Here is a 27,007-nt window from a genome sequence, read left to right as displayed (position 1 = left end):
CACCACCAGCTTCCCAGCCCAGGGCTGTGCTGCCTAATCCAGCTCTGGCAGCATCCCGAGCGACGGATGAGGGTCCTCCCCAGCTCAGCCGCTGCAGGACGGAGCTCGTCTGACTTCATCGGAAGCAAATCCCCCCCTTTCCCGTCTCCCCCTCCGGCCCCCCATTCATGTTTAGGAAGGAGCCTGGCAAACCCCTGGGAGATTACAAGGCAGGGGAAGCAGGAGGTTAAAACGCTCTGAGGCCCCTTTCAGTCTGAAAGACAAAGTAATCGTGAAGCTAAAACAGATGCTTTGCCGAAAATAAAGAGTGGTTTACATGAGTTCCAAAGAGAAGCCAAAAAATGAAAATACCATACAGTCCCAGGAAGCTGTGAGCATCCTGCTCTTATAAATAACCACAATACTTCAGTTTACAATAATATTGTTGAAATATTTGCAACAGTGCTGAAAAATTATGTGCGTTGTTTGAAGGATAAATTTGAGACGGCAAAAAAAGGAGACCATGCTGATGAGTATGATGCAATGAAAGCTCTGAGTTTAAAAATACATATATATTTACAATTTACTTCCATGAATGACACAAGGAAGACTGACAAGATCAGGCACCCAGGCATGGGGATGAGCAATCGCCCACTTAAATGAGCTCTCAACAACCAGAGCAGAGATGCCAAGACAAAGCTCATGGAGAGATTAAGTCAGCAAATGCCACTTCTAAACGTAATTACTGTCTATTCCTGTCCCATTTGGTAGGCTGGCCTGTTTCCCTAGAGACTCAGAGAAGAGTGATATTCTGAGAGAGTATTTCTTTAGGTTCACTGACGTTTGTCCATGGCCTTTTATGGTGCTTTGATCCAAGTCACCTGTGCAGGTGAAGGGATGCTCAGGCTCTGGGCTCATCCACTCCTTCACTTTTCTGCTGAACCTGTCACCTCCGAGTTTCAGCAGTTGCCAGCAGTTTCTTGGCATGAGCATGTGTCTGCTACTTAATGGACTGAAACTGTCACATTTCTTCACTTTCAGTTGATGCAAATGGTTCCATTGCAATAGGGGATCACAACTTGCAGGATTTCAAGAATCACGGAGTCACAAAATGGTTTGGATAAGAAGGGACCTTCAAAGATCATCTGATTCCAAACCCCCTTGCCAAAGGCAGGGACACCTTCCAGTAGATCAGGTTGCTCAAAGCCCCATCCAACCTGGCCTTGAACACTTAGAGGGATGGGACCTCCACAACTTCTCTAAGTAACCTGTGCTAGTGCCTCACCACCATCACTGTAAAAAGTTTCCTCCTTATGCTCAATGTAAACCTGCCCTCCTTCAGTCTGAAGCCATTCCCCCTTGTCTTATCACTCCATGATGTTGTAAAAAGTCCCTCTCCATATCTCTTGTAGCCCCTTTATGTGTTCTAAGGTCTTCCTGGAGCCTTCTCTTCTCCAGGATGAATTAACCCACCTCTTTCAGCCTTTACTCACAGGTGGGGTGCTCTAGTCCTCTGATCATATTCTTATAACCACCTTTAAGCACTGGAAGGTGCCCTAAGGTCTCCCTGGAGCCTTCTCTTCTCTGGGCTGAACAACCCCAACTCTCTGTCTTTCCTCACAGAGAGGTGCTCTCTCCTGTGGGGACACCGTAATAGATAAAGGCAGCTCTCCTGGGGGTGAGCCAACCCCTGGAGTTTGGGCTCTATTTAATTTATCTATTTAATGAACACCTCTGACTGCTGCTTCTGCCAACCCACCCTCCACAGTGGCAAAAAGACTCTGCATTGTCTTCCCTCAGTCTCTGGAGCTCCAGGTGAGATGCAAGTCTGCCAATTGAGGGAGCAACATAACCAACAGTAAGATTTGACTCTACTTCATGCTGCTTTCCAGAAAGCTTGAAACACCTGGGACTGGGACCTGCCAGTGAAACTGTGCTGCAGTTGCTTCGCAGGTATTCACACTGCACCATGCTACGTGGGTTTCACATTCACTGGCTACTTATATACACTGAATTCAAGGATGGAGAAACATCTTCCTACACACTGCCACTTCAAGCCACCCACTGCCAGCTCAGCTTTTCTCAGACTTCCATTCTGCATCAAATCAAGGTGATTTTTCATGCCCCGTTTCAAGCTACACCAGTACAGAAGTGAAGACCCCTTTGTTTAGTTCTTATGTGGTCAAAATATCCACAGCTCAATTACAGCTAAAAACTCCTAATACATGGTAAAAACTGAAAAGATGCCAATTTCTCACATGCAGAATGCAGTGGCAAGCAGAAGAAAAGAGGGAAAAACAGAAGGGGAAAAAAAAAGGAGGAGGAATGGAAAAAAAAAAAAAAAAAAAAAACAGAAAAAGGAAAATAAGGGCGGGGGGAAGAAGACATGGAGAAAGGGATGGAAAGAAGAAAATTACTATGTGGGGTGACTTTATTAAGGTTCAGACACCAATCCAGCACTTATTCACCTGGCATACTGCCCATGGAGAACAGGCACTGCATTAGGTACCAGGTCTCCTGCACACTGCCAGCCCCAGGTTTTAGTCTTTCTCCTGCACAGACGGCCCCATGATCACGTTTCGAGCCTTATAAATTATTTACATCAGATATGAGGAAGCGGAGACATTAGAGATGGAAAAGATGCACCAGCCCATCCCCTGGGGAAGAGAGCTGGATCCTTCCCTGTGTCACATGAGCGAAGCAGTGAAGCTCTGTCTCTCCTTGGGAAGGTGTTTTGCTGCTCCACGCTCTCATCAGGCTGAATTTCTTCATGATGTCTTTGCATAAATTGCATTTGCTCTGACTTCTAATCTCTTCCTCCTAGCATTACCACCTGCCTGTATCTCATGCACAGCATCACTGGGACTCTTCCCTCTTGAAAATTTTCAAAAGAAATGAAACATTCTGCAAAGCCCAGTGAAAGATACATTAAAGAATAATCCAGCATTGAGTATTAAAAAAACCCTAAAACTAAAAATCAGAATAATTTTGAAAATGGAGGACCTTCAGCTAGAACTTTGTTCTTCCTGCCTTTGCCTCCCAGAGGGGGAAGGCAGTCACTAGCTAGGGATGCAGTCAGCAGGAAAATATTTCCTGAGCTATGGACGGACTGCTTTGTAAAGTTACTCCTGCAACACCAAAGGAAACAAGGGACTCCAATGCAGCTTCATCCTTCCTCCCACAATGTTCAGCCAGTCAGAGTTTGTGGGATGGGGCAGTACCCATCCTCCTGAATGCTTGGCAAAGTTCAAAACACAAAGCACAAAAGAAAGCACAAAACAACCCCATTCCCAGCATCACATTTTAAGAGCTAACTCCCCCCTGACAACAGAGATAGAGTACATAAAGGATCGTGTCACGCTTTGAACTCCACTGTAATTCACCTCCTTGCCAGGATTTACACATTCTTTCTGTTGGTTCCAAGAGTTGCCAATGCTTCCTTCACTTACAGAGCTTCATGCAGATGAAAGACTCCCACTGAGAGTCGTCAAGATTTACTGCAGTTTTGGTTCAGATCAGGATCAGGAAAGCGCTTACACGTGTGCTTAAACACTGCTGAAGTCAAGGGCACCCGGCTGCACACTCCCATACTCCAAAGCAAACAAGAGAAACCTTTTTTTTCTTTAATTGGAATAAAAAAGCATAGAGAATCTTAATTAAAGCTAGATGGAAATCACCTAAATAAACTGTTTGTTACTGTAACAAATCAGGTGGGAAGATGACCAAGTACAAGATCTGAGGACAGAAACTGGATGGGGAAAAGGGCATAAAGGGTTTGCCTGAGCAAGCAGAGGGTGCAGGGCACAGCACTTGTCCACAGAACCTCTGAAAACAGGTTTTGTGTTTTCAAGTCACCAAAGCCAGAGAGGAGAGGTTCCCAGTTACTTTTTAGTGAAGTCTCCCCTTCTAACAGATGTATTCTGGCTTGCTCAAAATGGGAGCAAACAAGCTCATCTGCTTTTTCCCTCTGGTGTAATGCATTTCTGCTGGCTTGTCCTGCCCTGCATGCACAAGCCTATGCTGGCACTGCAAAGCTCTGAGCATGAAACAGATGTTTTGGAGGTTCTTCTAGACTTCATACCTGGCTGGTAGAAACTGCTGTGAACAGATCTAGGGATTCAAGTATTTGGGAACATTTGGTGGTTCAGCCCATTCAGTCTCCATTCCCACGCTCCCTACACATGGGACATCTGTCAGACACCATCAGTTGCAGCCCCAACAGGTTGCTCCACAGGCCTCTGCCACTACATCACCTTTGGCTGCACCAGAGCAGGACCAAAACTGGGCACTGACAACATTCTGGCCATGTGCTAGAATTGCTGCAACCTTCCCATTATGAGTGTGTAAGCTTAACCTAGATAATGGTTTCTAGCATGAGCGCTGCAGGTTCCAGGTTGACTGTGGCTTCTTAAGAAAAATTACCTCAGCTTACAAATAAAATTACAGGTTGGTTTGTTGTTTGTTTGTTTTTTTTTTTTTTTCCAGCTGCAAACTCAGTCTGGGAACTGAAAGCAAAGACATGATCTCTCCTCGTCACCTCAAGCACTGCCACCCAGCACACAACCTCGACGTGCCTGTGGTGTGCATGCTGTGGCTGTGCTGGGTACTTGCTGGGGTAGGTGGACTACGTGCCACGATGTCACGGGTGCCTGGGCTGCAAGACACGGGGATGCAGATGCTTAGCATGGGTGTGCAGGGTGCATGCTGTGCATATACAGGGTGCACGCTGTGGGATCTGGGGGGCACTCTGCAGGAACGTGAGGCGCACGCTGTGGGCACGCTGCCTGAGGGCAGCCCAGCCAAGGTTATGTGCAGCAATTCAGAAGTCACAGCCAGACGTGATGTCTGAGACAATGGACAGGCAGAGCGTGCAGTTGGCAGTTGGAGGGAAAATCCCTCTCCTCTTTCTTTTAAGAAATCAAACGTGATCCTGCAACAGGATGAAAGGTAGGCACCAGGCAGGACAAGCCAGGCTGACTCAGTTAGGACTCACGTGGACATGCCAGCTGGTCACATCAGATGGCCACTAGCCCTGAGCACGGCACTCTTCCAAGAACCCTTCCAATCCCCTGCTGAGACAATGACCTGTTCTCACAGGATGGGACAGCACTGCATCCAAAGGCAACAGGCAATAAACAGCCACCTCAGCAGGAGCCAGGTAATGTGGAAAAACGTGACTGTGGTGCAATGGCATGCGGACACAGCTGGGGAGTGAAGCCCAAGGGCCAGCTGGTCATCCACAGTCCTGGAGACCTCCATCCCAGCATGACCTCAGGGCACTGGTTGCTCAACTGGTGGCACAGGGCCAGGGGTTGATGGGCAGGCCTGAGGTTGTTCCTGTGAGGTCGGGGTGACTCAGCATGATTCAGGGAGGAAAATGGTGAAGAGAGAACATCTGAAGGAAGGAGGACACAGCCCACATGTGATGGCACCTGGAGGTGCTTGGGACCCCCATGCTGCAAGCTATGATGGATGCTGGGCTGCACCATCAGAAGGCAGGAGGAAGGACAAGGAAAAACCTCAAAATCAGGCCATAGATGCTGTTTCAAAATGAGGAAGATGGCTGAACATCCTCAGGGTGGTGCCACCCCCAAGAAGGGCAGCACTGTCCCTCTCTCTGACCTCTGCCTGGGGATGGGGTACCCTGGGGATGCTGCACCCATCAGCCCCAGCATTTCCTGCAGGCTGACAAAGAGGATGGCTGCTGCAGATGGGAGAAGAGCTGCTCCAAGGAGTCAGTCAGAGCTCAGCCTTGGCCCACTGCCACACCACAGAGGGCTGTTATCTCTGGGCATCTCACGGGGCACTGCAGAAAGTAATTATGTGGTGGTTTGGCTCTTCAAAATGAAGTGGCCTTCTCTGGGTAGCATCCCTCAAAGGCCTGTCCCATGCTTACAAGAGCATGCCAGGTTTGAGCTGGCAAGAGAGCACAGAGTGGGACCTTCAGCCACAATGTCCTCACTGTACTGGGTGCAGTTATGAGCCTTATAGTGGCCTAAAGAAGGACTTTTGCTGGACACCTGGGACTGGACCTCCTGCTGTGCATTAAGTGGCTGCCACAGGCCAGCTTGAGGATACTTGTAATTAAAGGGGGGGTGAAGTGCCTTGCTCCAGTCACAGAAAAAAAAACGCACAAGATTATTAAGCAGAAGAAATCCACGGTGCACATTCAGTCTCTCTCTGATGAAGACAGCATTTTACTAGAGTTATTTTGATCTGAGAAGATTACCCTGCTCTTAGTACAACACTACATGAGTCTTGACCTGTGGAAGACACCTTTTTGCAGGGAGAAAACATATTAATTCACAGCTGCCTTTTCCCAAGAACCTCTTACAGAGAGTTTGATCATGCTTGGGAGGCTGAGTGGGTGGGTGGCTAGTCTTGCTTCCTGTCCAGGAGGGCTTCTAGGAACAAACCTGCCTTTATGGACAGTGCTCAGCTAGAGGAAAGGACAATTCACCAAGAGGTCCCTCCACTCTTCATCAGGAGCTTTGCCCAGACGCAGTGCAGAAGCTGAACATCCCATGCTGTCAGTTCTGCACTGCTAAGAGGAAAAGAGAATGCAAAGGGAACCTGCTAAAAGCCCAGACAACCCCTCGAATCATCATCAGCTACCAGATAAAACTCCAAAGGGAGAAAGGGAAAGAGAGGAAGGAAATTAACCAGTCCATTAAAGAGGTGGGAGAATGGAGAGATGTAAGTCTGGAGAGAAGGTACTGCTGTCAGTAGGAGGGGATGGCTTTTCACACCACGTAACTGGAAGCAAAGCCTTTGTGCAGTGGAGAAGAGGGTCCCTGGATGTGAAGTCTGAAGTTATCAGCCATGCATACATCACCTTCCAAGTGACGATGCATTTGCACAGCTGTAAGACCCTCTGTTTTAATCAAGAGAGCAGACTTGCTTTCCCCTCCTCAATCCCATGTCCTCCCAGGCACACAGACAATCCTCAGAGGTTTGATCTGCAACAAAACCTTGATGCAAGTGCCTCTGACCTACAGACACAAATCCATTTATCGCTGGGCTGGGAGGGTGGACAAAGAGCAGTGGTGTCTCAGAGCTGGGTGCCAGGGCCACTCTCTGATTCAGCAAAGCCCTTGATAAGAAATGTCATCCTCCATTGAGTAATTTTAGCCCATGAGATAAGAATCTCTATCAGGCTCAAACATATGGCTGGCTGCAGAGCACACAGCAAAATGAGACGGGTAATTTATTTGCTTGTGCTAAGAGCACTCCCAGACCCAGAAAAGCTGATGCAATGAAATAATAAGTGCCAAATTACACTCCATTCTTCTTTGGAGACCTGGAAGAGGCTCCTGTGAGATACACAAGGGGTTGTATCTCTCTCCTTCAAGCACCAAGCCACCAAGGAGACAATATTCTACACAACTAATTGAAGACTGGGCTTCACAGGATTTTCTGAGGTCTGCTCTTCTCATTAAATCCTACTTGTTACACAGGAATTCACACCCACATAAGTGACTGGTGCTCTGTATGAAGTGCCAGTAGATGCTTTCCAGGGGAGGAAGCAGAGGGGTTAAATGACATAATTACAAAGGACTGAGGGTGAACTCCAATCTCCTGAGATGAGCCCTGGACATTAGGGCAGGACCATCATCCCACCTGGTGCTGTGACGTCCACCAGCTGAGCCCAACTTAGAACCTCTGATTTAGGCGACCTGGACTAATCCATATAAACATGCTATTGGGCCAGACACTGCATGGCTTAGGTTGCTTAGAGTAATGAACTCCGTAACCTGAGTAGGAGAGCAGCATCTGATCCACTGGGACAACTAAAGGACACTCCAAAGAAGTACTTAGCACATTTACACACTGGCTGCTAGAAGGATCTGCTGAGGAAGACCCATCCCTAGAGAGCTCTTTCTTATTCTCTTTCCTCGTCAAGGGAGGTACCAAACTAGATGGTCTCACTCTGTACAGCCACTTCTACTCCCTCACATCTTCATCATGGCAGCTGCCATTCAGTGTGTATCACACACTCCCTCACCATAACCTTTTAATGGGTAATTTCACTCTCAAACTTAAGACTAACATCTAAACAACTATTCTGAAACAGAAACTTATGATTAACTTGCAAATATTTTAATTTCGTTCTTCCAAGAAACTGGGCCAGACTCAGACTCTGATTCAAACTCGCTTTAGAAATGTAGCAGCTACACCCTGGGTCAGAGTCAGTCTCTTTAGTGATGTGAAATCATCACTGCTTCCTGGACAGTGGTATCTTCCCATCACCATATCTACCCATGTCACTGGCATTCTCACTGGAAATATCAGCAGTTAAACCAACAACTGAATGAGTCACAGAGATTAAAAACTTCTAATAGTAAATGACGATCCTTTCAGCTCAGTGCTGAGATGTGAGGGGAAAGGGGAGCCAGGAAACCCCTGATCCAAGAAAATGAGGGTATTTTCTTCTCAATGGAGTTCAATTCAGCATTTTTCATCATTGCTAAATTTATTAGGGAATGCTGTCACGACAATAAAGGTCCCCATGCAGACGCTGGCTTGGCCTTCACGGCAACATCACACATACCAACCTCAGAGGAGGAGTCTGATGAACCCTTTCTACCCTCACTGCCACACAGCCTTCACATGAACCACGGACTGCACAAAGTACAGCAGAGGAAAGCCATGTGTCTCTCATGTCTGTGGAGATGTATTGCTAGAACAAACCAAGCTTGACATCCCTCTGTCATCCTGGTCAGCCTTCTCCACCAAGGAATGCTTCCAGCATTCCAGAGCCCAGGGCCCAGCGTGAGGAGCTATGCATGTTTGTGGGGAAAAACATCTGCAGCAGGAAAGAAGATAAAAAATAAATCAAGCTTCAACTTTCTTCTCTGCAGCCAATGTTTTCCAATTCTCCAAAGGTAGTAAATTGAAACCAGATAATTTTGCTCTATTTTTTTTCACCTCCTGCCTTTTTCCTCTTGTGGCTTTGGATGAAGCAATGTGATAAGCCCATACATTTCAGCTCACTCTGTATCTCACCAATTTGGAAAATACATCACTGTCATGTACTGGAGCTGGAGCTGCAAACACTGCAGATGAGTGTAAGAGACTTGTCATCCTTACTTCTAACAACAAAGCAGCAAATTCCTCAGGTGTAAAGTAAAGGCACAAAGCGTCCTCCAAAAGTGACATATTTAGTGTGTGTGTGTTTCAGCAGAAATACTTGAAATATTAAGAATTAGATACGTGGACAACTATGACAGTAGAGATTTGCTGATGATTTTTACATGAAGCCTGCTCAAGGCATGGGTGATTGCAGGGCACAGGAAGTGGGCAGCAGAACAGAAGAGGGAATGGGGGCATTAGGAGAAACTATTCTAATCAATGCATGAACTCATCCCACTTCTTGTCTGATTGATATTTGAGTGAAGTAGAAAGGAAAGAAAATGTTTGGCTGGTTTGGTGGTATTTTTTTTTACCTTATTACGAAGCTCCAGTCCCACTCTGGAAGTCAGGAAGCTGGCTTGTAGCATCACCTCTCCTCTTTCTTCCTGCATCTTCCCTTAGGCAGGCAACCTCTCCCCAGACAAAATCTGTCTCTAATACAAGATCTATATTCCAGGCTTTTCCCTTTTGAGCATTCCTTCGAATGGCAACACAGCACTGATTTTCATTACTTGTGCAAAGCAGCCAAGCAATGCTCTTTCTCCTGTGTGATACCGGAGATATAAACTTAAGCTCCACTGTCCTCAAAGAGGGAGGGTTGCCTGGCAAGTTCAGAAAGTCTTCTGAAATATTGTAATCCAAGCCAAACTGGAGCTCATCAAGCTTCATCATCCAAAGAGTGGATACACCTGTAAAGAAAACACAGTTTTAATACCTGGATCAGGACAGACTGACAAACTTCTGGGCTTTAGGCATGATTTCTATTAGTATCAAAAGAGTGATGTCTGGTTTACCCTTCAAAGGACACACTGACCTTGCAGTACTGACAGAAGAACATTTTGTTCTTGCCTGAAGATTCAGCCAACAGAAGGTACTACTCAAACAGAGACAAACAAGGGATGTCTGAAAAATCTCATTCTATCATCTTTGCAGGGTTTAAAGATCTTAATTAATTTTTTTACTATTCCAAATAAGTGGGAAAAAATATAAAAACCTTGACATTTTTAAGGTTGCTACATTGAAACTCATGTTGATTTGAAGCACTTTGTTTCAACAGTTGGAAAATTTCCCTTTGGGGTCATAAACTTTTACACTTCGCATTATAAGTTCCATTAGAAACAAAGAATCCTTTTGAATACAAACTCAAAACTAAAATGCAAACACAGTTAGAAAGTTTAGATGCACTCTTAGTAGCCAGTAACCCTAATCCAGTAACCCTAACCCTAATCTAGTAACCCTAACCCTAACCCTCTCCAAATCTTTACTATACCTTTTCCAGAAAGAAGGATTATTGAGGCTGATTGTCTCCTGAGGGTGCATTCAACTGCAACATGGTGGAGTATTAGTGACAAAGTCACAGTCAGCTCAAATGCCAACAAAGGAAACATTGAGCTACTTTAATCAAATTAAGTGGATTTTAATACACAATGCAATATAGTTAGCTTTACGTGTAAATTCTACCCTAAAACAATTTCAGTGCTCAACTACAGACTCACACAGACTAGCAAAATGACTACAACATATGTTGATTAAAACTAATGCAGACATTGCTCCACTGGGTATAACATACAGGTCCAATGAGGAGGCAGGAAAAACTCCAAAAATTGTATCTAGATTGAATTCTAAGTTTTATCAAAACCAGCAAATTTTTGTGCACAAAGAGAAACATAAACACAGTATCCAGGTACTTTGTATAAACTAAACACTTTCATGGTGTCCAGGAGCTCCTCCAGCGGACACTGTCCAGACACAATCAGCCCAACACAATGGTTCTGAGAAAGAAATAAGCAGCCTTCGTCTGCATTCAGGGAACATTTGGGAGAGGTGAAGAATCAACACAACGGAGATCCCTACACAGTTTCTATGGATGGGAAGAGCCGCGGAAGAAAAGGTCAGCAGCCTCATCCCATCAGGAACGAACTGCAAGCTAACTTCAACCCAGCAACTGGGAAGTATTTCCAGGGTAGGTGATACAGAAACTAGCTCAAGTTTAGAAGACAGCTGGGAATAACTTGTAATTTAGCCTCATAAAAGAAGAGATCTCTTTTATCCATGGATGTTTGGTCCTATCCAGAGTTAACGTTCCTAGTTACAGAGACCCATGATGAAGTGGAATCCCTGCCCGTGGTGGGGGATCAGAATAGATGATCTCTACGGTCCCTTCCAGCCCAGGCCTTTCTATGATATGATTCTATGAGAAGCAGGAGGGCTGGTCTATGCTGCTAAAGAAACTCCCTCCACTTTGGATGCAAGATGTGGCACGGGAGGTACAAACATACCTTTGCTAGGGAAGCCGAGTGGGATGGTTCACCTCATTGCCAGAAGGAACAAGATCATAACTGGTGTGGAGGAAGCAAATGGCTCTGGCACTCCCTGGGAGCATGGGAAATTCAGTTAAGAAGACAGGAAACAGGGCCCAAGGCATGAGGGTGGCAATACCATCCACAGCTCCAGAAATGCATCTCTTTGACCATCTCTTGCTGATTTCTCTGTTTACATTTATATGCCACGCTGCTTCTCTTGCTGCAAGATCTTCAGTGCTGTTTTGGGGCCCTGACTCTCTGAAGGACCCCACACACAAATCAAGGGGATGCAGGCTCCTCTGGGGTTGTACAATACTATTCATCATGTCCATCTCCATCCTGGCAATCACTGGGCCAGGCTCTCCCCGCCACATAATTCAAACCACTTGATGGCCCATCCTTGGACAGGTCACGGTGCTGTGTCATGCATTAGAGAGGAAGAGACAGGAATAGGATGAGATCTGCACCTTTGGGCCATTTGTCTCACAGGCACCAACCACATCAACACCTCCTCCTCACGGAGGGACTTTGCCACACCCCAAGGTGACACAATAGCCCTCATTTGGGGTGATGAGATTCTTTTCTTCTTCAAAGACCTTGTGGCTGCCAAGCACCTTTCAACACCAGGTGTCCACGTCAGTACTTTCCAGTAAGCACCACAAACCGGTCTGCTCTGAAGACACGCTCTCCGTGATGTTGAAAATCAGCCACCAGCAGAAGTCATTGAGGAAGAGGGAGGAAGAGTAGTGGGGTGGAAGGAGCTCCAGCGCACACCAGGGCTGGGTATGTATCAGAAGGGCTGTGACCATAAGTCACATAAGTTGCAGTGTGCAGCCTAGAAAGAGACTGCATGGCTCAGGGCCCTTGGAATTATGGAACATTATCCTCAGGCTGCTGGCAATATTCCCTTGGGCAGGGCACAATGCTGACACAGTGACATTAAAAGCACAACTTCCAATAGCATCCTGGCTGCCCAAAGCCTTGGCATGAGACAGCTGAGCTGTCCCGAAGCTGACCCTCCCTGGAGGAACACCGCATGCTGACAATCCTGGCACAGGGATTAGCAAGGCAGTGTTAAAGTGCTAAACACAGACAGAACCAGGGAGCGAAACAGCTTCCTGCAAATAAGGGGACAGGCAGGAACATCTTTGCACACATTTGTCGCTGCACAAGGAGAGCCTGCCCTGTTCTCAGCTGAAGTCAGTGTTCAGATGGACAAATGTCTTGCCCACATGGCTGAGCTGCAATAGCACAGGTACACAGTGACCTGTAACCAGGCAAACCTGGGGCACAGTACTTACAATTACATGCAAGACTACCTCCAAACACCCTGCCCGAATGGTAAAAACAAGAATAATTTGGGTTACAGTCTGGATTGCCTTCCTCTCCCACACTTCCTTGACAGCTGGTTGTCCCTGCTTCTGCTGCTGAATTTCCCCCTCCTCCCCATTCCTGCATTACTCATGAATTAGCAACACACACAGCAGCAGGCAGTAAAACACACCAGCAGCACTGCTGAAGGCACAAACTTCAACAGTGGCTTAAGCAGATGTGCTAAGGAAACATTTGGATGTTATTACCAAAAAGCTTTCTAGGTTCCCCGTCAGATCAACACCTCTGTTTCCTCTGAATCATTATACAAAAGAAACAACATAGAACCAATAATAAAAACACCTCAATTGGAAATAGAGTCAGCTCACTCTAACGTCTGGAAATTCACCAGCACAGACCCAAACCAGGGGTCAAGTCAAGGAACTTGGTGCTACACTCTGTAGCCAGCAATGACAGGTTTGTCTGGTACAGGGTTTGCAGGTTAACCATCTCCATGGGAGAAAGCAATCCATCAATACCTGAAGAGGTTAAAAATATCTGTAGGACGCTGGAGCTCATAGCATGTGTCTGTCCCATGCACTGAGATACATCTCAGTGTTATTTCCCTCCTGTAAACTACTTTCCTTCCCCCAGCTCTGTAAAATTCATTCCTAGCAGCTCTCAGCTGTGTAAAGATTTTTTACATGTGGCTGGTACACTGGCTGGACTAAAACTCCTTTCAGAATATAAACCAAGAAAAAAAAAATACATCAAAAAGATTAAAGAGACGCTTGGCATATTAAAGAGATGGCTACATGGAAACTTTTTAAACATACGAGACCTACACGACTGACTGAGGCAAGAGGCATAATTGGCCCAATGTGAGCTCACAAGGCAGGCCCACGACTCTTGGCTACACAGGCGAAGGATGTCACGTACCAGTAGGGGAGGCCCTGTTATCTTTGGGCCTTGGGCTGGTACAGCCGCTGGGAGAGCAAGGTTTAATACTCGTACCCACACTTCAAGAATAATGCTGGAAAAACTGGAGAGAGTTCAGAGGACAACCACAAGAACAAACCCAGGCTTGTAGCAAGGAGCTCAAGGAAGTCAATCAAAGAGAAAGTTAAAAGGCACCTCACAGCCTGTAGGTACCTGTCAGAAGAGTGTTCCTTAGTCTGCCAGACAAAGGCATAATGAGACCAAAGGTTGAAAGTTGAAGCTCGACAGAAAACAAACCAGAAACAACTACACCATTTTTCAACACTGCAGGTAATTAACAAAGGGAAAAGTTCTCCAACTGCCATGGACGAGAATCCAGCACTGGCAATTTTTAAAATAAGATGGGATGCTTCCACCTTGCTTCTCTCGCTCCCCCAAAAGTGTATGCTTGGTTCCATTCCCAACTACTGACCCCAGAGTGGAAACTAATTCAAGCAATCTCTTATACTTCAGGACAGACTTAACATGCACCATGACATTAAAGCCTAGAAATTGATGAGGTACAAAGAACAAGAGGCCGAATTATTGGTGGTACAAAGAACAAGAGTTCTTTGTACCTAACCATTATCAGTGGTTAGGCTTGTCCATCCCCAGAGATCCCTGTGCCATCCAAAAGTCCTCTGCATCCCATCACTATCAAGATGTGGATTTAACTGAAGAACAGCAAAAGAGCCAGATCCCTGCCACAAGAAGCAAAGCAAGATCCTGTTAAACCAAGAAACCCACTCCAACTTTTTTTCCCAACTAAATAAACAGGAAAAATCACATCCAGACAAAAGCAAGTTAAAAAAAATAACACAGGGCAGAAAGAAAGCATGATATAAGAAATAAGTACTCTATAGTGAGAACAATCATTCACTCACTGGAACAAACTCCCCAGGGAGATGGTGAAGTCCCCACCACTGGAGGTTTTCAAAATGCAACTGCACAAGGTTGCTAAAATCATCTAGTCTCCCTTTCCCACAGAAGATTGGACCAGATGATTCCTTCCAGTCTGGGCCAGTCTGTGGCTCTATGAAAGGCACACAAAACTTTCCTGACTACTAACACTTGAGCTAAAGTAATGAAGCTCCCAACCCTGATGCTCTGAAATGCCCACTGATGTTAATCATAATCATGCTTCCAGGTTCCCTTTGTGCTTCTTGACTCCAGGATTTTCACAACTGCAGGGTCTTAGAGGGCTGGGTCTCAAAAGCATATCCCAGGACATGGTCCCTGACTCCATCCTCTCTCAGAGAGCTGGAAAGTCCTCCTTGCAAACAGAAAGCAAACCCCAGCTCCTGGCTGGTTTGCTTAAAGTTTTCATTGCCATGGTGCTGGCTCATAGCTGTGAGTTTGCAATACCTTCCCTCATCCAGGCCTCTTCTTCCTTCAGGGATTAAAATGTGTGGGTCCACTGTGACAGCCAGAGGATTAAAACACTAAAAAAACATTAAAACCTGTGGCACAAAAATCAAGGAGCTGCTATCATTCCCTAAGAAACCTGGAGGCTGCAGTCAAAACCCAGCCTCCTCCAGCCCTAAACCTACGTTTGGTAGCTGGAAAATACCGGGGGAGCCAGGAATGGGGATGGACTTTTGGGGCTGGAAAGCATGGCAATCACTCCCTAAGACCAAGTCTCAATCTTGCATAAGGGAGGTCACGAGTTTCTTACCTTTGATTTGAACACTACTGCTAGTGTTTTCCTAAGCCCCACCTTCCAGGGAGGCAGGCAGGCTCCATGCAAAGAGCTCGAGATATGGAGATGGTAAGTCACCTTCTTGATGGCTGGTTTGAATACTTAAAAGCCTTTCGTATTTAAGAAAGGCACTTTAACTCTGATTTATCTGCACTGCATTTGCGGTCAGGGGTGCCTGTGATATAGCTGCTGGCTTCAGGAGGTGCTTTGCCTGATTTCCTCAGCTGTTCACAAAATCCATCTCCAGGAGAAACCCTGGGGCCCCTCTGCTCTCTTCCCCTGCAGACAGCCTGTCTTCTGCCCCCACCCTTTCTTCTGTATTTATAATCGCCAAAGGAGAAGAGGAGCTTTCAAAGGATTTAGCACAAGTGACTGGCAGGGAATCGCTGCTGCGGGTGGCTGGTAAGCAGGAGAGGGGAGGAAAGGAAAGGCAAGGCAGAACAAACACTTTCATTCCCATTGTTTCCACCGCAAGGTGAATCCACACATTTCACCACATCCATTTTCCCCCCAAAACGCCTCCTGCTCTCTACCAGCTTTTCCATATACTCACACACACAAGGCTGCCCTTCCCCAAACATCCTCCTCGGATGCCTCACAACCACAAACTCCTGTGACCCTGTGCCGTTCTCCCACAGCCTCATTAACAATAATTATTACTCCAGTTACTAAACCTCCTCCTCGGTGCTCACCTCTCAAAGGACAATTCTAACCTGTCTGGCTGAGCAGCACTCGCCACCAAGTAGGGAAACCTGGGTTAAAAGAAGATGCTCACGGTCACATCAAATGCTTCCGACAGAAACAGGGGTCACATTCCACTACCCAGAGATGCATCTGCACAGGGAGCTCCTCCTGCCCATCCCATCTGCCATCTGCAGCATCTTTATCCCACTTGCAAGGGCACAAGTTTTGAGAGACTTGTACTGAAGCTTCAGCACTTCCACAGACTCTCTGGTGTTCAAAATGTTTATTTTAGAACTGTGTTTGTTTATCTCTAAGCATAGATTCATTTCCAATTTATGTCAGCAAAATAAAAACCAAAATGCAAAACAAAAATGAAAAAAGAGCCCGCCTGACTTGGAAGCCTAAAAATAGACCTGCGTATCGCAAATAGTGAACTGTCAGGTAAAGGCTGTGGATTGAAGGTTCAAATGAATAATGTGTTTGTTTTTCCTGCTTCAATACTTTCCTGCTGTTATCACTGTACAAATAACTCAGCACACGCTAATTACTCTGATGGCAATTTCCTGGGAACTGGTACTTAAGTATTAGGCCAAATTTATTGCCAAGCATCACAGAATAGTCCTCCCCTTGCACTCCCAAACAAACAAACAAACAAACAAACAGGCCCAGCTGCCAAATCCCCCTGTCCTTCACCACTGCAGACCCAGCGCTGCCAGTACGGTCCCACTCCTGACTCCAACATGGGCTGTAGGATCTGCCCTGAGCAACACATTTTTCCTGACAAGCCTGCTTAAAGCTAAGATGCAAACATAGAAGATGGATATGGCAGTGCCAGAACATGGGCTTATCTCCTTCGAGGTGTTCACTGTATGTATAAATTGTGGATCCCAAGCAGTATTTGTGCAGTAAAAGGGATTTAATCTTGGGAACCGAGAGTACAAGCACCTTTTCTGCAAGGCATACACATCAAGAGAGAAAGGATGGGAAGGGAAATGTCTGTGAAATGTTTTCATAAGGCACCCAACAAACCAGTCTCAAGCCCCTTTTAGCCCAAAACCATCCCACAAGGCTCACAGAGTTTATATTCATGGGTGAAATACATCAAAGAACCGCCTAAACAATGCCTGTGGTTTCTGCTGAGTGGTTTTTTTCCTCCACTTGGTATTTATACAGCCATGGATTTGCACTGTAATTCAGTCAAATGCATTAGAGCAAAGATGAAGGGAGGAAAGAGGAGAGGAAAAAAAGTGCTGTTACCTGTGTTACATCCCAAATGGCATTGAATTTCTGTATAAACCTTTGCTGCAACCTCAACCCAAGATGCAGGCTGTTTGCTGAACAGGCAATAAAAACCCAGCATTCTCCTCTGTGGGCTTTTTTAGCCTTTCAGGGTCTTTTTCTTGGGGATGGTTGGCTTGCTTTGGATTTATTGTATTATCATTCCTTTCTGCTTTCACTGTGAGCCAAAGGGTTAAGCGATCTTTCAGATCCTCCCTCGATGCCAACTCCATGCATAACAAGAAAGCTTCCAGCCCAGTGAAAACAACTTGAAAGAAGGGCAGTGACCCAGTGATAGGCTTAAGTTTCAGGTCACAACACCCCTGCTCAAAACCATCCATCTTCCTCTGGCCACAAGTTTGCAGTCAGTCACCTCCCATTAGTGCGATTCATCTCCAGGATTTACAGGAAAACACCTTTTGGGCACCCAGATGTTGTTAGTATCCTCTCTTGCACATGAGGTGAGAGCTGTGAGCTAACAGGGGACACTGCAGGTACACACTGATGCAGTGTCTCCTTGCATCCAGTAATAAGTGCTAAAACCACACGGACCATTAGGTAAAAGAAATAAATAAACCAAACTGCAGTTGCGAGCTTTGGTTTCATTTACTTCAACTTCTGCAAGGAAATGAGTGTTTACAGCCCATGTCAACCAGGACACATGTACACCACACTGCAGGCAGAATCAAAGCTAGATCAGGAGCATCACGAGGCTCCGTTAAAAGCCATGGATCAAAGGAAAGAGGAGGTTTGCTGTTACTACACACTGTGCCAAGGGAAATATGGCATCTCAGGAATGCCATGAAGAAGGATGCAGAAGGGAAGGATGCGCCCACTTTCACCTTTTCCAAAAGGGTTAGTTAGAAATAATCTCCTCCTGGACCACAGAACTGGGGATCATAGAATCGTAGAATGGTTTGGGTTGAAAGGGACCTTTAAAGGTCATCTATTTCAAAGCCCCTGCAATGAGAAGGGACACCAATGGTTCCATTTCTGTGCTGCAACAAGGATGCTACCAAGCAACCCACTGCTAAGAAAACAGTGAACAAAAGGTTCAAACTCCAGCTCCACACGAGCCAAACAGAAACACAGTTCCTGGGAGGGGTATCTTGGCTCATCTGGGGCAAGAAGGACAAAAACTGTCAGTGTGTCATCCAGCCCTGAGTCTGGCACACAACTCAGCTCCTCCCAAGTTCACACCCACCAGGTGTGGTCTTGCTCTAGAAAGATGTTAAGAGAGGGTATCAGGATGGGATGCAAATACAGAAAAAGATGAAGATGTGAAAAGAAGCATCGAACACTCGCCCAACCTCCACCATTTTGTGCTATTATCTCTAAAAGCAAGAGAGCAAAGGACCAAACTGTGTGTGCAGGTACTTGGGTGCTGAGACTTTCCCATTTATCATCATCAACCAAACTGAGCTGGGAAGTGGGGCAGGCACAAAGCCCAAGGAGGTTCCCAGTTCAGCTGCAACTCCCAAGGTTTCGATGTGATTATGCCTGTGACTCTCCCCTACAAGGTTTTTGGCCCCAGGACCAATCCACGATATTGTTTCCATTCGTTCCTTCCTCTCAGCTGTGCCAGTGCATGCCAGTTTGCCAAGCAAGACTGCAAACTGGATTGGAGAACTGAATCGACTGAATAACAACCCAGAGGAGAGAAAAAATGTCAGTTGGATGGGTTCCCTGTTGCGAGTGGGTTCAGCAACATCCTTCACTGTCAGCAGTCTGAGATGGTTTAAGGTACAGTAGTGCAGAAGGATGCTGGACATTGCAGTGACACTGCTCTCCTGCCCACGGGATGAACCACCAAATGTGGTCGCGGGCTTTTATTTTTTAGTCACTAACCGTAGTTATGTGTGCTATCAAAAAAACTGGACTGAATTTGGCTAAGTGATCCCATTTCTCAGCTGACTGGCTTACTGTGTGACCCTGCAGCACTGGAGGAAGCAGCTGGAAATATCGACTGCAAACCCAAAGCAAGCTTTTTCTGACTAGGTGCTGAAGACAGAAGCCCACAGCTGAAAGCTGGTACACACCAGGGACAATGCAAGCATGAGCTGAAACACTGTCAAAGGACATGAGAACTTCACCAGGATCCCTGACCAACAAGCTATGCAGGAGTAGCAAGATGCTAATTTATTCAAGTGCGGTTATCTTTTACTGCCTGGTATATACTCATATGGGATGGATATGTGTATTTATTTTATTATTTGATGAAAATATTCACGCTATGTCCCAAAAAATGCAAATATGTCCTTCAGTGCTCAGGAAGGTGTGTCCTATGGGAATATGAAAAAAAATTCCAAACTATGTTTTGCCTCTTCAGTCAGCTTTCAGACTGATGCATCCCACCATTGCAGCATAAGCACAGGTAGGGTCTGCAGTAATTAACAGTGACCCTTAAAAAGGTCCTGAGCCACCCGTTTTGGGAGGAACTTATTACTGAGCAATGTGAGTGCTAGATACAACTATCCCTTTGCAGTTCATGGCACTATGTGCTGGGTCAGCCTCTGTCCTCCACTCCTGCAGTTCCTGCCACCCTGCAACAAGGTTGGGGGGAAGCCCTACATCCCATCTGCCCCTCTAGGTTAGTCAAGCTGCATGATGCCCTCACAGAATAATAGAATAATTTGGGCTGGAAGGGACCTTTAAAGATCATCTACTCCAACCCCCTGCTGTGAACAGGGACATCAACTTGATCAGGTCACTCAGAGCCCCATGAAACCTGACTTTTAATGTTTCCAGGGATGGGGCATCTACCACCTCTCTGGGCAACCTGTTCTTCCTCTAGGGAGACGAGTGAGCACCCAAACTGCTGCACCCTGATAGACATGAAGTATAAGTGATGATGACACAGGTCAGTGGGAAGATGTGGGAACAAGACCATGGTGTTTCACCCAGTAATCCCAGTAACACTGGGCACTGCCAAGCTGGGTACAATCTGGAGAGATTTTGAAGCCCAAATCTCTTTACTTGGTTTGGAGAGGGCACAACAACTCACTCCTTGTCTCTGGTACACATCACTACCTCTCTTTTACTAGCAAAGTACCCAGTATGGGGTTTTGAGCTAGTCCAGGGCCAACAGCTCTGCAAGAACCCTGGAGAACAGCAGCATCAGAACTGAGAACTGTGACCTCACCACCACAGAGTGCATCGGGGAACTCAGGGCAAGGGCTGAGACCCCCACCCCAAACCACGGCTTGGCTGTGACAGGGCACCCACCCAGGGGCCAGCAGAACAGCCCAGCACATGCAGGAAGGGCTCAGCCATCCAGGCACTGCTGCTGTGCCGGCATTAATCGCCACTCCACGACTGCCAGCCAGGGCGAGCGCCAATGAGAACAAGCCCTGGGGAAGAAACACAGCTCTGCATCCTGGCTTTGCAGCCCGGCTCCTACGTGGTGAAACAAAATGAGAGGCACAGCTCACCCCCTCCAAGGAATACGCCCTTCCTAATGAGAGTCGACCCAGGAGCTATGCGGGAGTGGCGCCCATTCCCAGGCGGGCTCCAACGCCACTGAGAGCCAGCGACGGAGACAGGCAGCCTCCGAGAAAAGAGACACCAGTTGGAAATTTTGCTTTGATGCCGGCTCGCCAGCTAGCTCTGGCACCAGGGAGGAGGAGGAGGAGGAAGGATTGCCGGTCTCGCGATGCTCCCCTGCATGTGCATACACGCAGAGCTGAGCTCAGCCGGAGATCCTGGGAGAGGGCTGCAACAACCGCAGAGCAAGTCACCAGCTGTGCCCCTGCCTGACTGGGCAACACATGGCTGGCACAGCCTGAGCCACGAAATGGCAGCTGACCACCTGCTATGCAGCAAGAAAGCCCATGGAGAAGAGCTGGCGCTGCGCGGACACTACGAAAGGATCGTGTCATACAACCATCCATCGTCATGTCGGTAGGAAAACCTCCATTATCTGTAGCTAAATCTGGGCAGAGCGCAGTGCCAGGACCTCTCCTCATCCGAGAGGTTACGTTCCAGGAGACACAAATACTTTTTATTAGTTTTGCTGCTGCTGGTAGCACAGTAATGATAACAAGCATCGCCCAGCAGCAACAGCAAGGTTCAGGGTCTTGGATTCACAGCAGTATTGATCTAGTTCTAGAAAGCCGACAGTAGCAGAGAGATCAGAATAGATACAAAGGTGATACAATGAAAAGGATGCCCCAATTAAATTCCTGACACTTGTATCCCTTCCCTTCCCCCACCTCCTCTCGTTATCTTTTTTAATTCAGTTCCATAGATCTCAAAGCGCCTAGACTACTTAAGTGCTGTTACCACCATCATAGATGGAGAAACTTCCACTGGGTTGAGCAACCCATCCAACTGTTGCCCAACAACCCGCTGGGAGAGGAGAAAGCAGGACTGGTTTAGCACATGTCTGTCCATTCCTCCACGCTGCCTTGCTGCAGGGTATGAGTTACCAGCAGTCGAGCCGGGTAGTTACATGGCACTGCTGTATTTCCCAGGATAGGGCGTGCCCCACAGTCAGACATGCTGGAAAGCACTGGCTACAGTCCCTGCTAAGAGGATTGTCCGGAATACACCACTTGTTTCATTTGTTTTAGGTTTGGTTGGTTGTTCGCTGTTTGCCTCATCAGAAACTTTCTGTGTTTAAAGCTCAGGAATGCAGACTTTCTGCAGAGAACAAGGGCTGCCAGAGTAGGTAGCAGGTGCGCCTCAGTCTCCCCATCCAAGAAATAAGATTGATATCTGTAGATGTTTTTAAGGGGGGAGGGGTGGAGAGAGGGAATCCACCCAAAAAATCACTAAGGATTTCTGTTACCAATCCCAAACCCTGTCTCCAAGGTCCGAGTTGAACAACTACACACCAGGGTGACTGGGAGAGGGCATTTCAGAGAACCAGAAGTTATAGAGTGTGTGGACCTCATCCCTATCAAAGCAAGCAGGACCTTGGAGCTTCCAAGGTTGCAAAGTTGGATCCTTCTAGCAGCAGCAGCAGACACAAAGCCTGGGGCTACAGTTGTGATGGTGCTTGACTGTTTGAGTCACAGGTGATCCTGGAGAACACCCCCATGGCCAGCAGGTCCACTCTGGCTGGAGGACCACCAAGACAGAAGGTGATGCAAATTACTTCCATTTGCCACATATATTCTCCAGTGTGCTGTCAAGCAGCTGCTTCTTCTCAATCCAGGGGAGTGGATGTGCCAGGTGGAAGAGCAGCCAGAAAAGTCTCTCATCTTGCCACAGACTTATTTGATTTGCTCTTCTTTAATTCCTTCACTCGCTCTAGTGACCGCGTCTTGTCCATCCTATCTCCTCACCTTCCTCAGATTAATTAATTTTCCATTCTTGTAACCTCTTAAATTAAAGTACAAATCAACAATTAAAGGATTATCATCATAGCCATTGAGGATGATGTGTCCAAAAGTAATACTTCCAGAAAAGTCCAGCTTTACCAAGAGGAACTATCTACTGGTGATACCCATGAACAAAACTGAGGCTGATACAGAGCATGGAAGACCACATATGTCCTAGCTCTTGCTGTACAAGTATGGACCATGAAGGGCATGAAGTAGCTTAGTGACTTGGCCCAAAATCCAGAAGCTGGGTACTGAGGCACTACACCTGAGCATCCCAAACATGGGGGGCACTAAGCAACCCTCTTTACCACTCAACTCTCCATCATCCAGTCCTGCCAGGAAAGAGGGTTTAATTAATATTTCAAGTACAAGTGAAATCAATAGACTCTGCCCAAATCCATCTCAGCTGTTGAAATACAATTAGTTTTATCTCAACTTTTAGGAAAAGGCTGTCTCCTTTTCAGCACTGTGCAGCAGGAGAAACCTTGGGGTCCCCAGGTGATGGCTGGTCCCCAGCATATGAACTGAATTAGGTTGCTTCCATTCTCATGACAGATCCTTCAAAACAGTGTCCTTTAAACACAGACCCTAATGCTATCTTCAATAAAACCTTCTCCATGCCTCTGTGGCTAAAACCCAACTGTACCAGCCTCTATTAGGTCGACAGTGTTATTGCACTCATGTTGCTCACTTCTGCTGACAAACTCTCCAGCCACCCAGCCCATGCATCCACAGTTCACACGAATACTTGTCTGCTCATTGTGGATCCAGTGTTACCGGTTTCCTCAACTTCCCAGGCCCTTTATGTGAAACTCCAGTGGCAGAGCCAAAGTGGTGACAGAGGCAGCTGCTGCAAGCAGTCAGGTTGTGCAGAGCACCACATTCCTCCGCTGGGAACAGGCAGCACAAATCAACCTAAAATCGGATTTCATTGCATCTTTCAAATTCTTAACAAGCTAACAAAAATTGCTGCTGTCTTTTTTTATTATTATTTCCTATTTTTAAAGAGACAAGGCTTTTAAAATCAATAGTTAATTTTTGGATGCTAGAATACTCTTGGATGCATCTGCAGATGGTTAATCAAACGCACTAAAGAAATAATAAACCTACTAGTAATAATAATAATAAATCAAATAGCAACATAAATTCCCCAGCAGGATATGTAAGAGTTAGTGACTGTTCCCCTCTTCCCTGACTAGACTCAGGAGCAAGAGAGCATCCATGAGTCTTGCAGTCCATACTAACACTGGGGCAGTGCTACACAGGCAGGGTGGCCCAAGACATGCAGAACAAACTCTTTGGGAAGGAGGTTGGAGCCGTTCAAACCTCATCTTAGGCCATTTGCAGGGCTGAGGGCTTGTCAGGGAGGAGGTAAAGCCTTTTTGGAAGCAGGTAGATGCCCACAGCACAGGAGTCTGGGAAGGGATGCAGGGTGAGATGCAAGATGGGATCCAGGGCAGGATGCAAGAGGAGATGCAGGGCAGGATGCACGGTAATATGTGGAGAACATGCCAGTGGGAAGGACAGCCCTGCTCCAAAGCACTAACCTAAGCTCTTTCCTGGCTCCAGCCTGCCTTCCCAGCACTGTGCCACACACATCTGCACAGGGAGGGCTGCTGTGGCAGAGAGCCAACTCAACAACTCAAGAGGTGCAATTATCATTAAAGCCAAGCAGGCTGGAGCAGGGGAGAGGAGATGCCTCCCCGCCAAATGAATAGGTTTAATGCTACTCACATTCCTGCATTCCTCTGCTGAAGTGTAATGAATAAACTCTCACAAACTGCTAAAAATGAGGTGGTTTTGGTTAAGCAGTGTGAGCATGGAGTGTGTGTTTTGTAATCTTACACCTTTGCAGACAGAGCCCTGCTATTCTGGTAATCCAGGAGCTGAAGTTTTCCAGAGCTGACTTGTGTAGCCAGGCAGAGACATCAGCACATGCCTGTTTTATGGGAACATCATCCCCACCACAAGTGAGGAGATGGAATAGAAAGTGCATGGAGCCAGGCAGACCTCTTCCAAGGCAAGAGTGCAGCCTAAGTCCCTGACCAAAGCAGACACACAAAGCCATTTCTGATGACAGGACAGGATAGGATAGGATTAGAACAGAATAGAACAGACCATTTCAATTGGAAGGGACCTAAAACAACCATCTAGTCCAAATGTCTGACCACTTCAGGGGTGACCAAAAGTTAAAGAACGTAACTAAAGGCATTGTCCAAATGCCTCTTAAACATTGACAGGCCTGGGGTATTGACCATCTCTTTAGGAAGCCTGTTCGAGTGTTTGACTTGGTGTAGAAAGTGTTCTCTTGGTAAAGAATTGCTTCCAAGTGTTCAGTCTGAGCATTCTTTGATTCAGCTTTGAAGCATTCCCACATGTCCTATCAGCGGATCCAAGGGAGAGGAGCTCAGCTCTGCCCCCTTCCTCTCCTCAGGGAGCTGTGGAGAGCAACGAGGTCACCCCTCAGCCTCCTTTTCCCCAAAAATGACAAGCCCAGAGCCCTCAGCCACTCCTCCTAGGATGTGTCTTCCAGCCCTTCCACCAACTTTGTTGCCCTCTGGATACATTCAGGGACCTTCACATCCTTCTAGCACTGCACAGAGAGTTCCAGGTGAGGCTGCACCAATGCTGAACACAGCAGGATAATCACCCCTTCTGCCCATCTGGTTTTTCTGTCTTTGATGCAACCCAGGATGATGTTACACCTAAAGCTTTTCCCTGTGTGCACTGGTTTATCTGCAGAGGATTCTGTCTGGGTCTGGAAGCAATAATAATATTCCCAGTTCTACTGAAAAAAGTAGTGCTCCTTAGCCAAATGTCAGAATTCACTGGTCCCTCTGCTTGGTCTTGGCTTCTCAAAGCTGCCTCTGGCAGCCTCTCCCTTCTCGCCTCTTCATCACTCTCTAGTTCAGATTCAGATTCACCCTCCTCATGATCCCTCTGTGGCTCCAGCCATGGTCCCATCCTTCTCTACTCCCACTTCACCTCTAACAGAAACTTGTATCGTTATGATGATCTGTGCTCTCCTCAATGCAGACTCTCCTCTCTACTGCAGACTGGTCTCCTTATGTTCAATATTAAGTCTCAGGACTTCTTTTGAATGGTCACTCATCCAGCATTCAAATCTGCCATTGTCATTGAAGCTCCTACTTCCCCACATCACAGCCAAGTCAACCACCCTACCACGAGAAACCTAACTTTTCCTGACCAGAGAGTATACTACCATGTGGCTCATGTCTTCTATCCCACTTCATCTTTCCCCTAGTCATCACAAAGGAGCTCTAACTTTCAAGGCTTATCCCACACCCTACAGTATCTGCTGCTGACTCTTATAATGTTGACTTCTGCTTAGGAAGCTGGTCTCCTGGGTCAGTCAGTGGAAAATGTCTTTGATATTGAATGATATTTTCTCCCTTCCTGCCCCTTGTCTGGTAGGAATTCATCTCAAATGTCTGCCAAACCACCTCATTGACTTCATCAAAGCTCTCCTTTGCTGTGACATTTACAAGAAAACTCAATAACTGTGAGGCTGTTGGTGTTCTGAGGCACGTCTGTCAAGATGATCAATAGTGTCCTGGCATTTTTATTTACTCCCCCATCTGCATGTAACCAGCCACAACCTCCCATCATTGATCCAGACCAACAGTTCCTTGGAGAATGGACAGCCTTTGATTCAGTTTTGATTCTTTGATACTTGTACAAAGAACAGCAGGCTCTGGGGCACAGTTAATGCTCCTCCTGTCACAGTAGTGAAAATAACACTTTTGAATACCCATCAAGGTCAAGGGATACTTGTTTGCACTAGGTATGACCCCCAGGTTTACAGTAGAGAACACGACCAAGCCCTCTTGCATAATATTGCCAGGAAGCCACAAGATACCTGAGGACAGCTCACAGTGCACCAAGACCCAGATGTCCTGTTATTGCACCTAGTTACAACAACACCCTATATGTTCCCAAACAAATCACAGCACAATGTGCTTCCACCAGTCACTATTAGCATCTCTTGGCACACCACTCTTGGCAGCACAGAAGGCATCCCACAACGATTTTTTGGATGTCAAACGGCAAAGCATCACCCTTGTTTGCAAGCACAAAGTCCATGCTGACTACTCAGCCATGACTGCACTGCGTGACCCTCCATCACAGCAAGCCCTGCTAAAAAGTTTGTCCCCATCTCTCTTATAAGCCCTCTTTAGGAACTGAAAGGCCACAATAAGGTCTCCCAGGAGTCTCCTCTTCACGCTGAAAAACCCACCTCTCAGCCTATCCTCAGTGTCACTGTGCTCTTGGAGACCAGATGAGTTGGTCTGGAC

The 27,007-nt window shown here is 46.7% G+C and overlaps 1 long non-coding RNA gene across 2 annotated transcripts in view; it reads right to left on the bottom strand.

Moving 5' to 3' along the window:
* The window catches only part of LOC114055796, a 96,995-nt gene that overhangs the window by 26,680 nt on the left and 43,308 nt on the right, over positions 1-27,007 (bottom strand). For both annotated transcript variants that reach the window (XR_003570833.1, XR_003570832.1), the window contains exon 3: positions 9,426-9,800. This is a non-coding gene — a long non-coding RNA (uncharacterized LOC114055796). The remainder of the gene's footprint in view (positions 1-9,425; positions 9,801-27,007) is intronic.

This window comes from Empidonax traillii, unplaced genomic scaffold, assembly GCF_003031625.1.
Source record: "Empidonax traillii isolate 1590-97213 ecotype Southwest subspecies unplaced genomic scaffold, ASM303162v1 scaffold66:size1465758, whole genome shotgun sequence".
Taxonomy (NCBI): Eukaryota; Metazoa; Chordata; class Aves; order Passeriformes; family Tyrannidae; genus Empidonax; species Empidonax traillii.
Note: the sequence above shows the minus strand (reverse complement) of the source record. Positions and strands in the feature narration are given on the sequence as shown.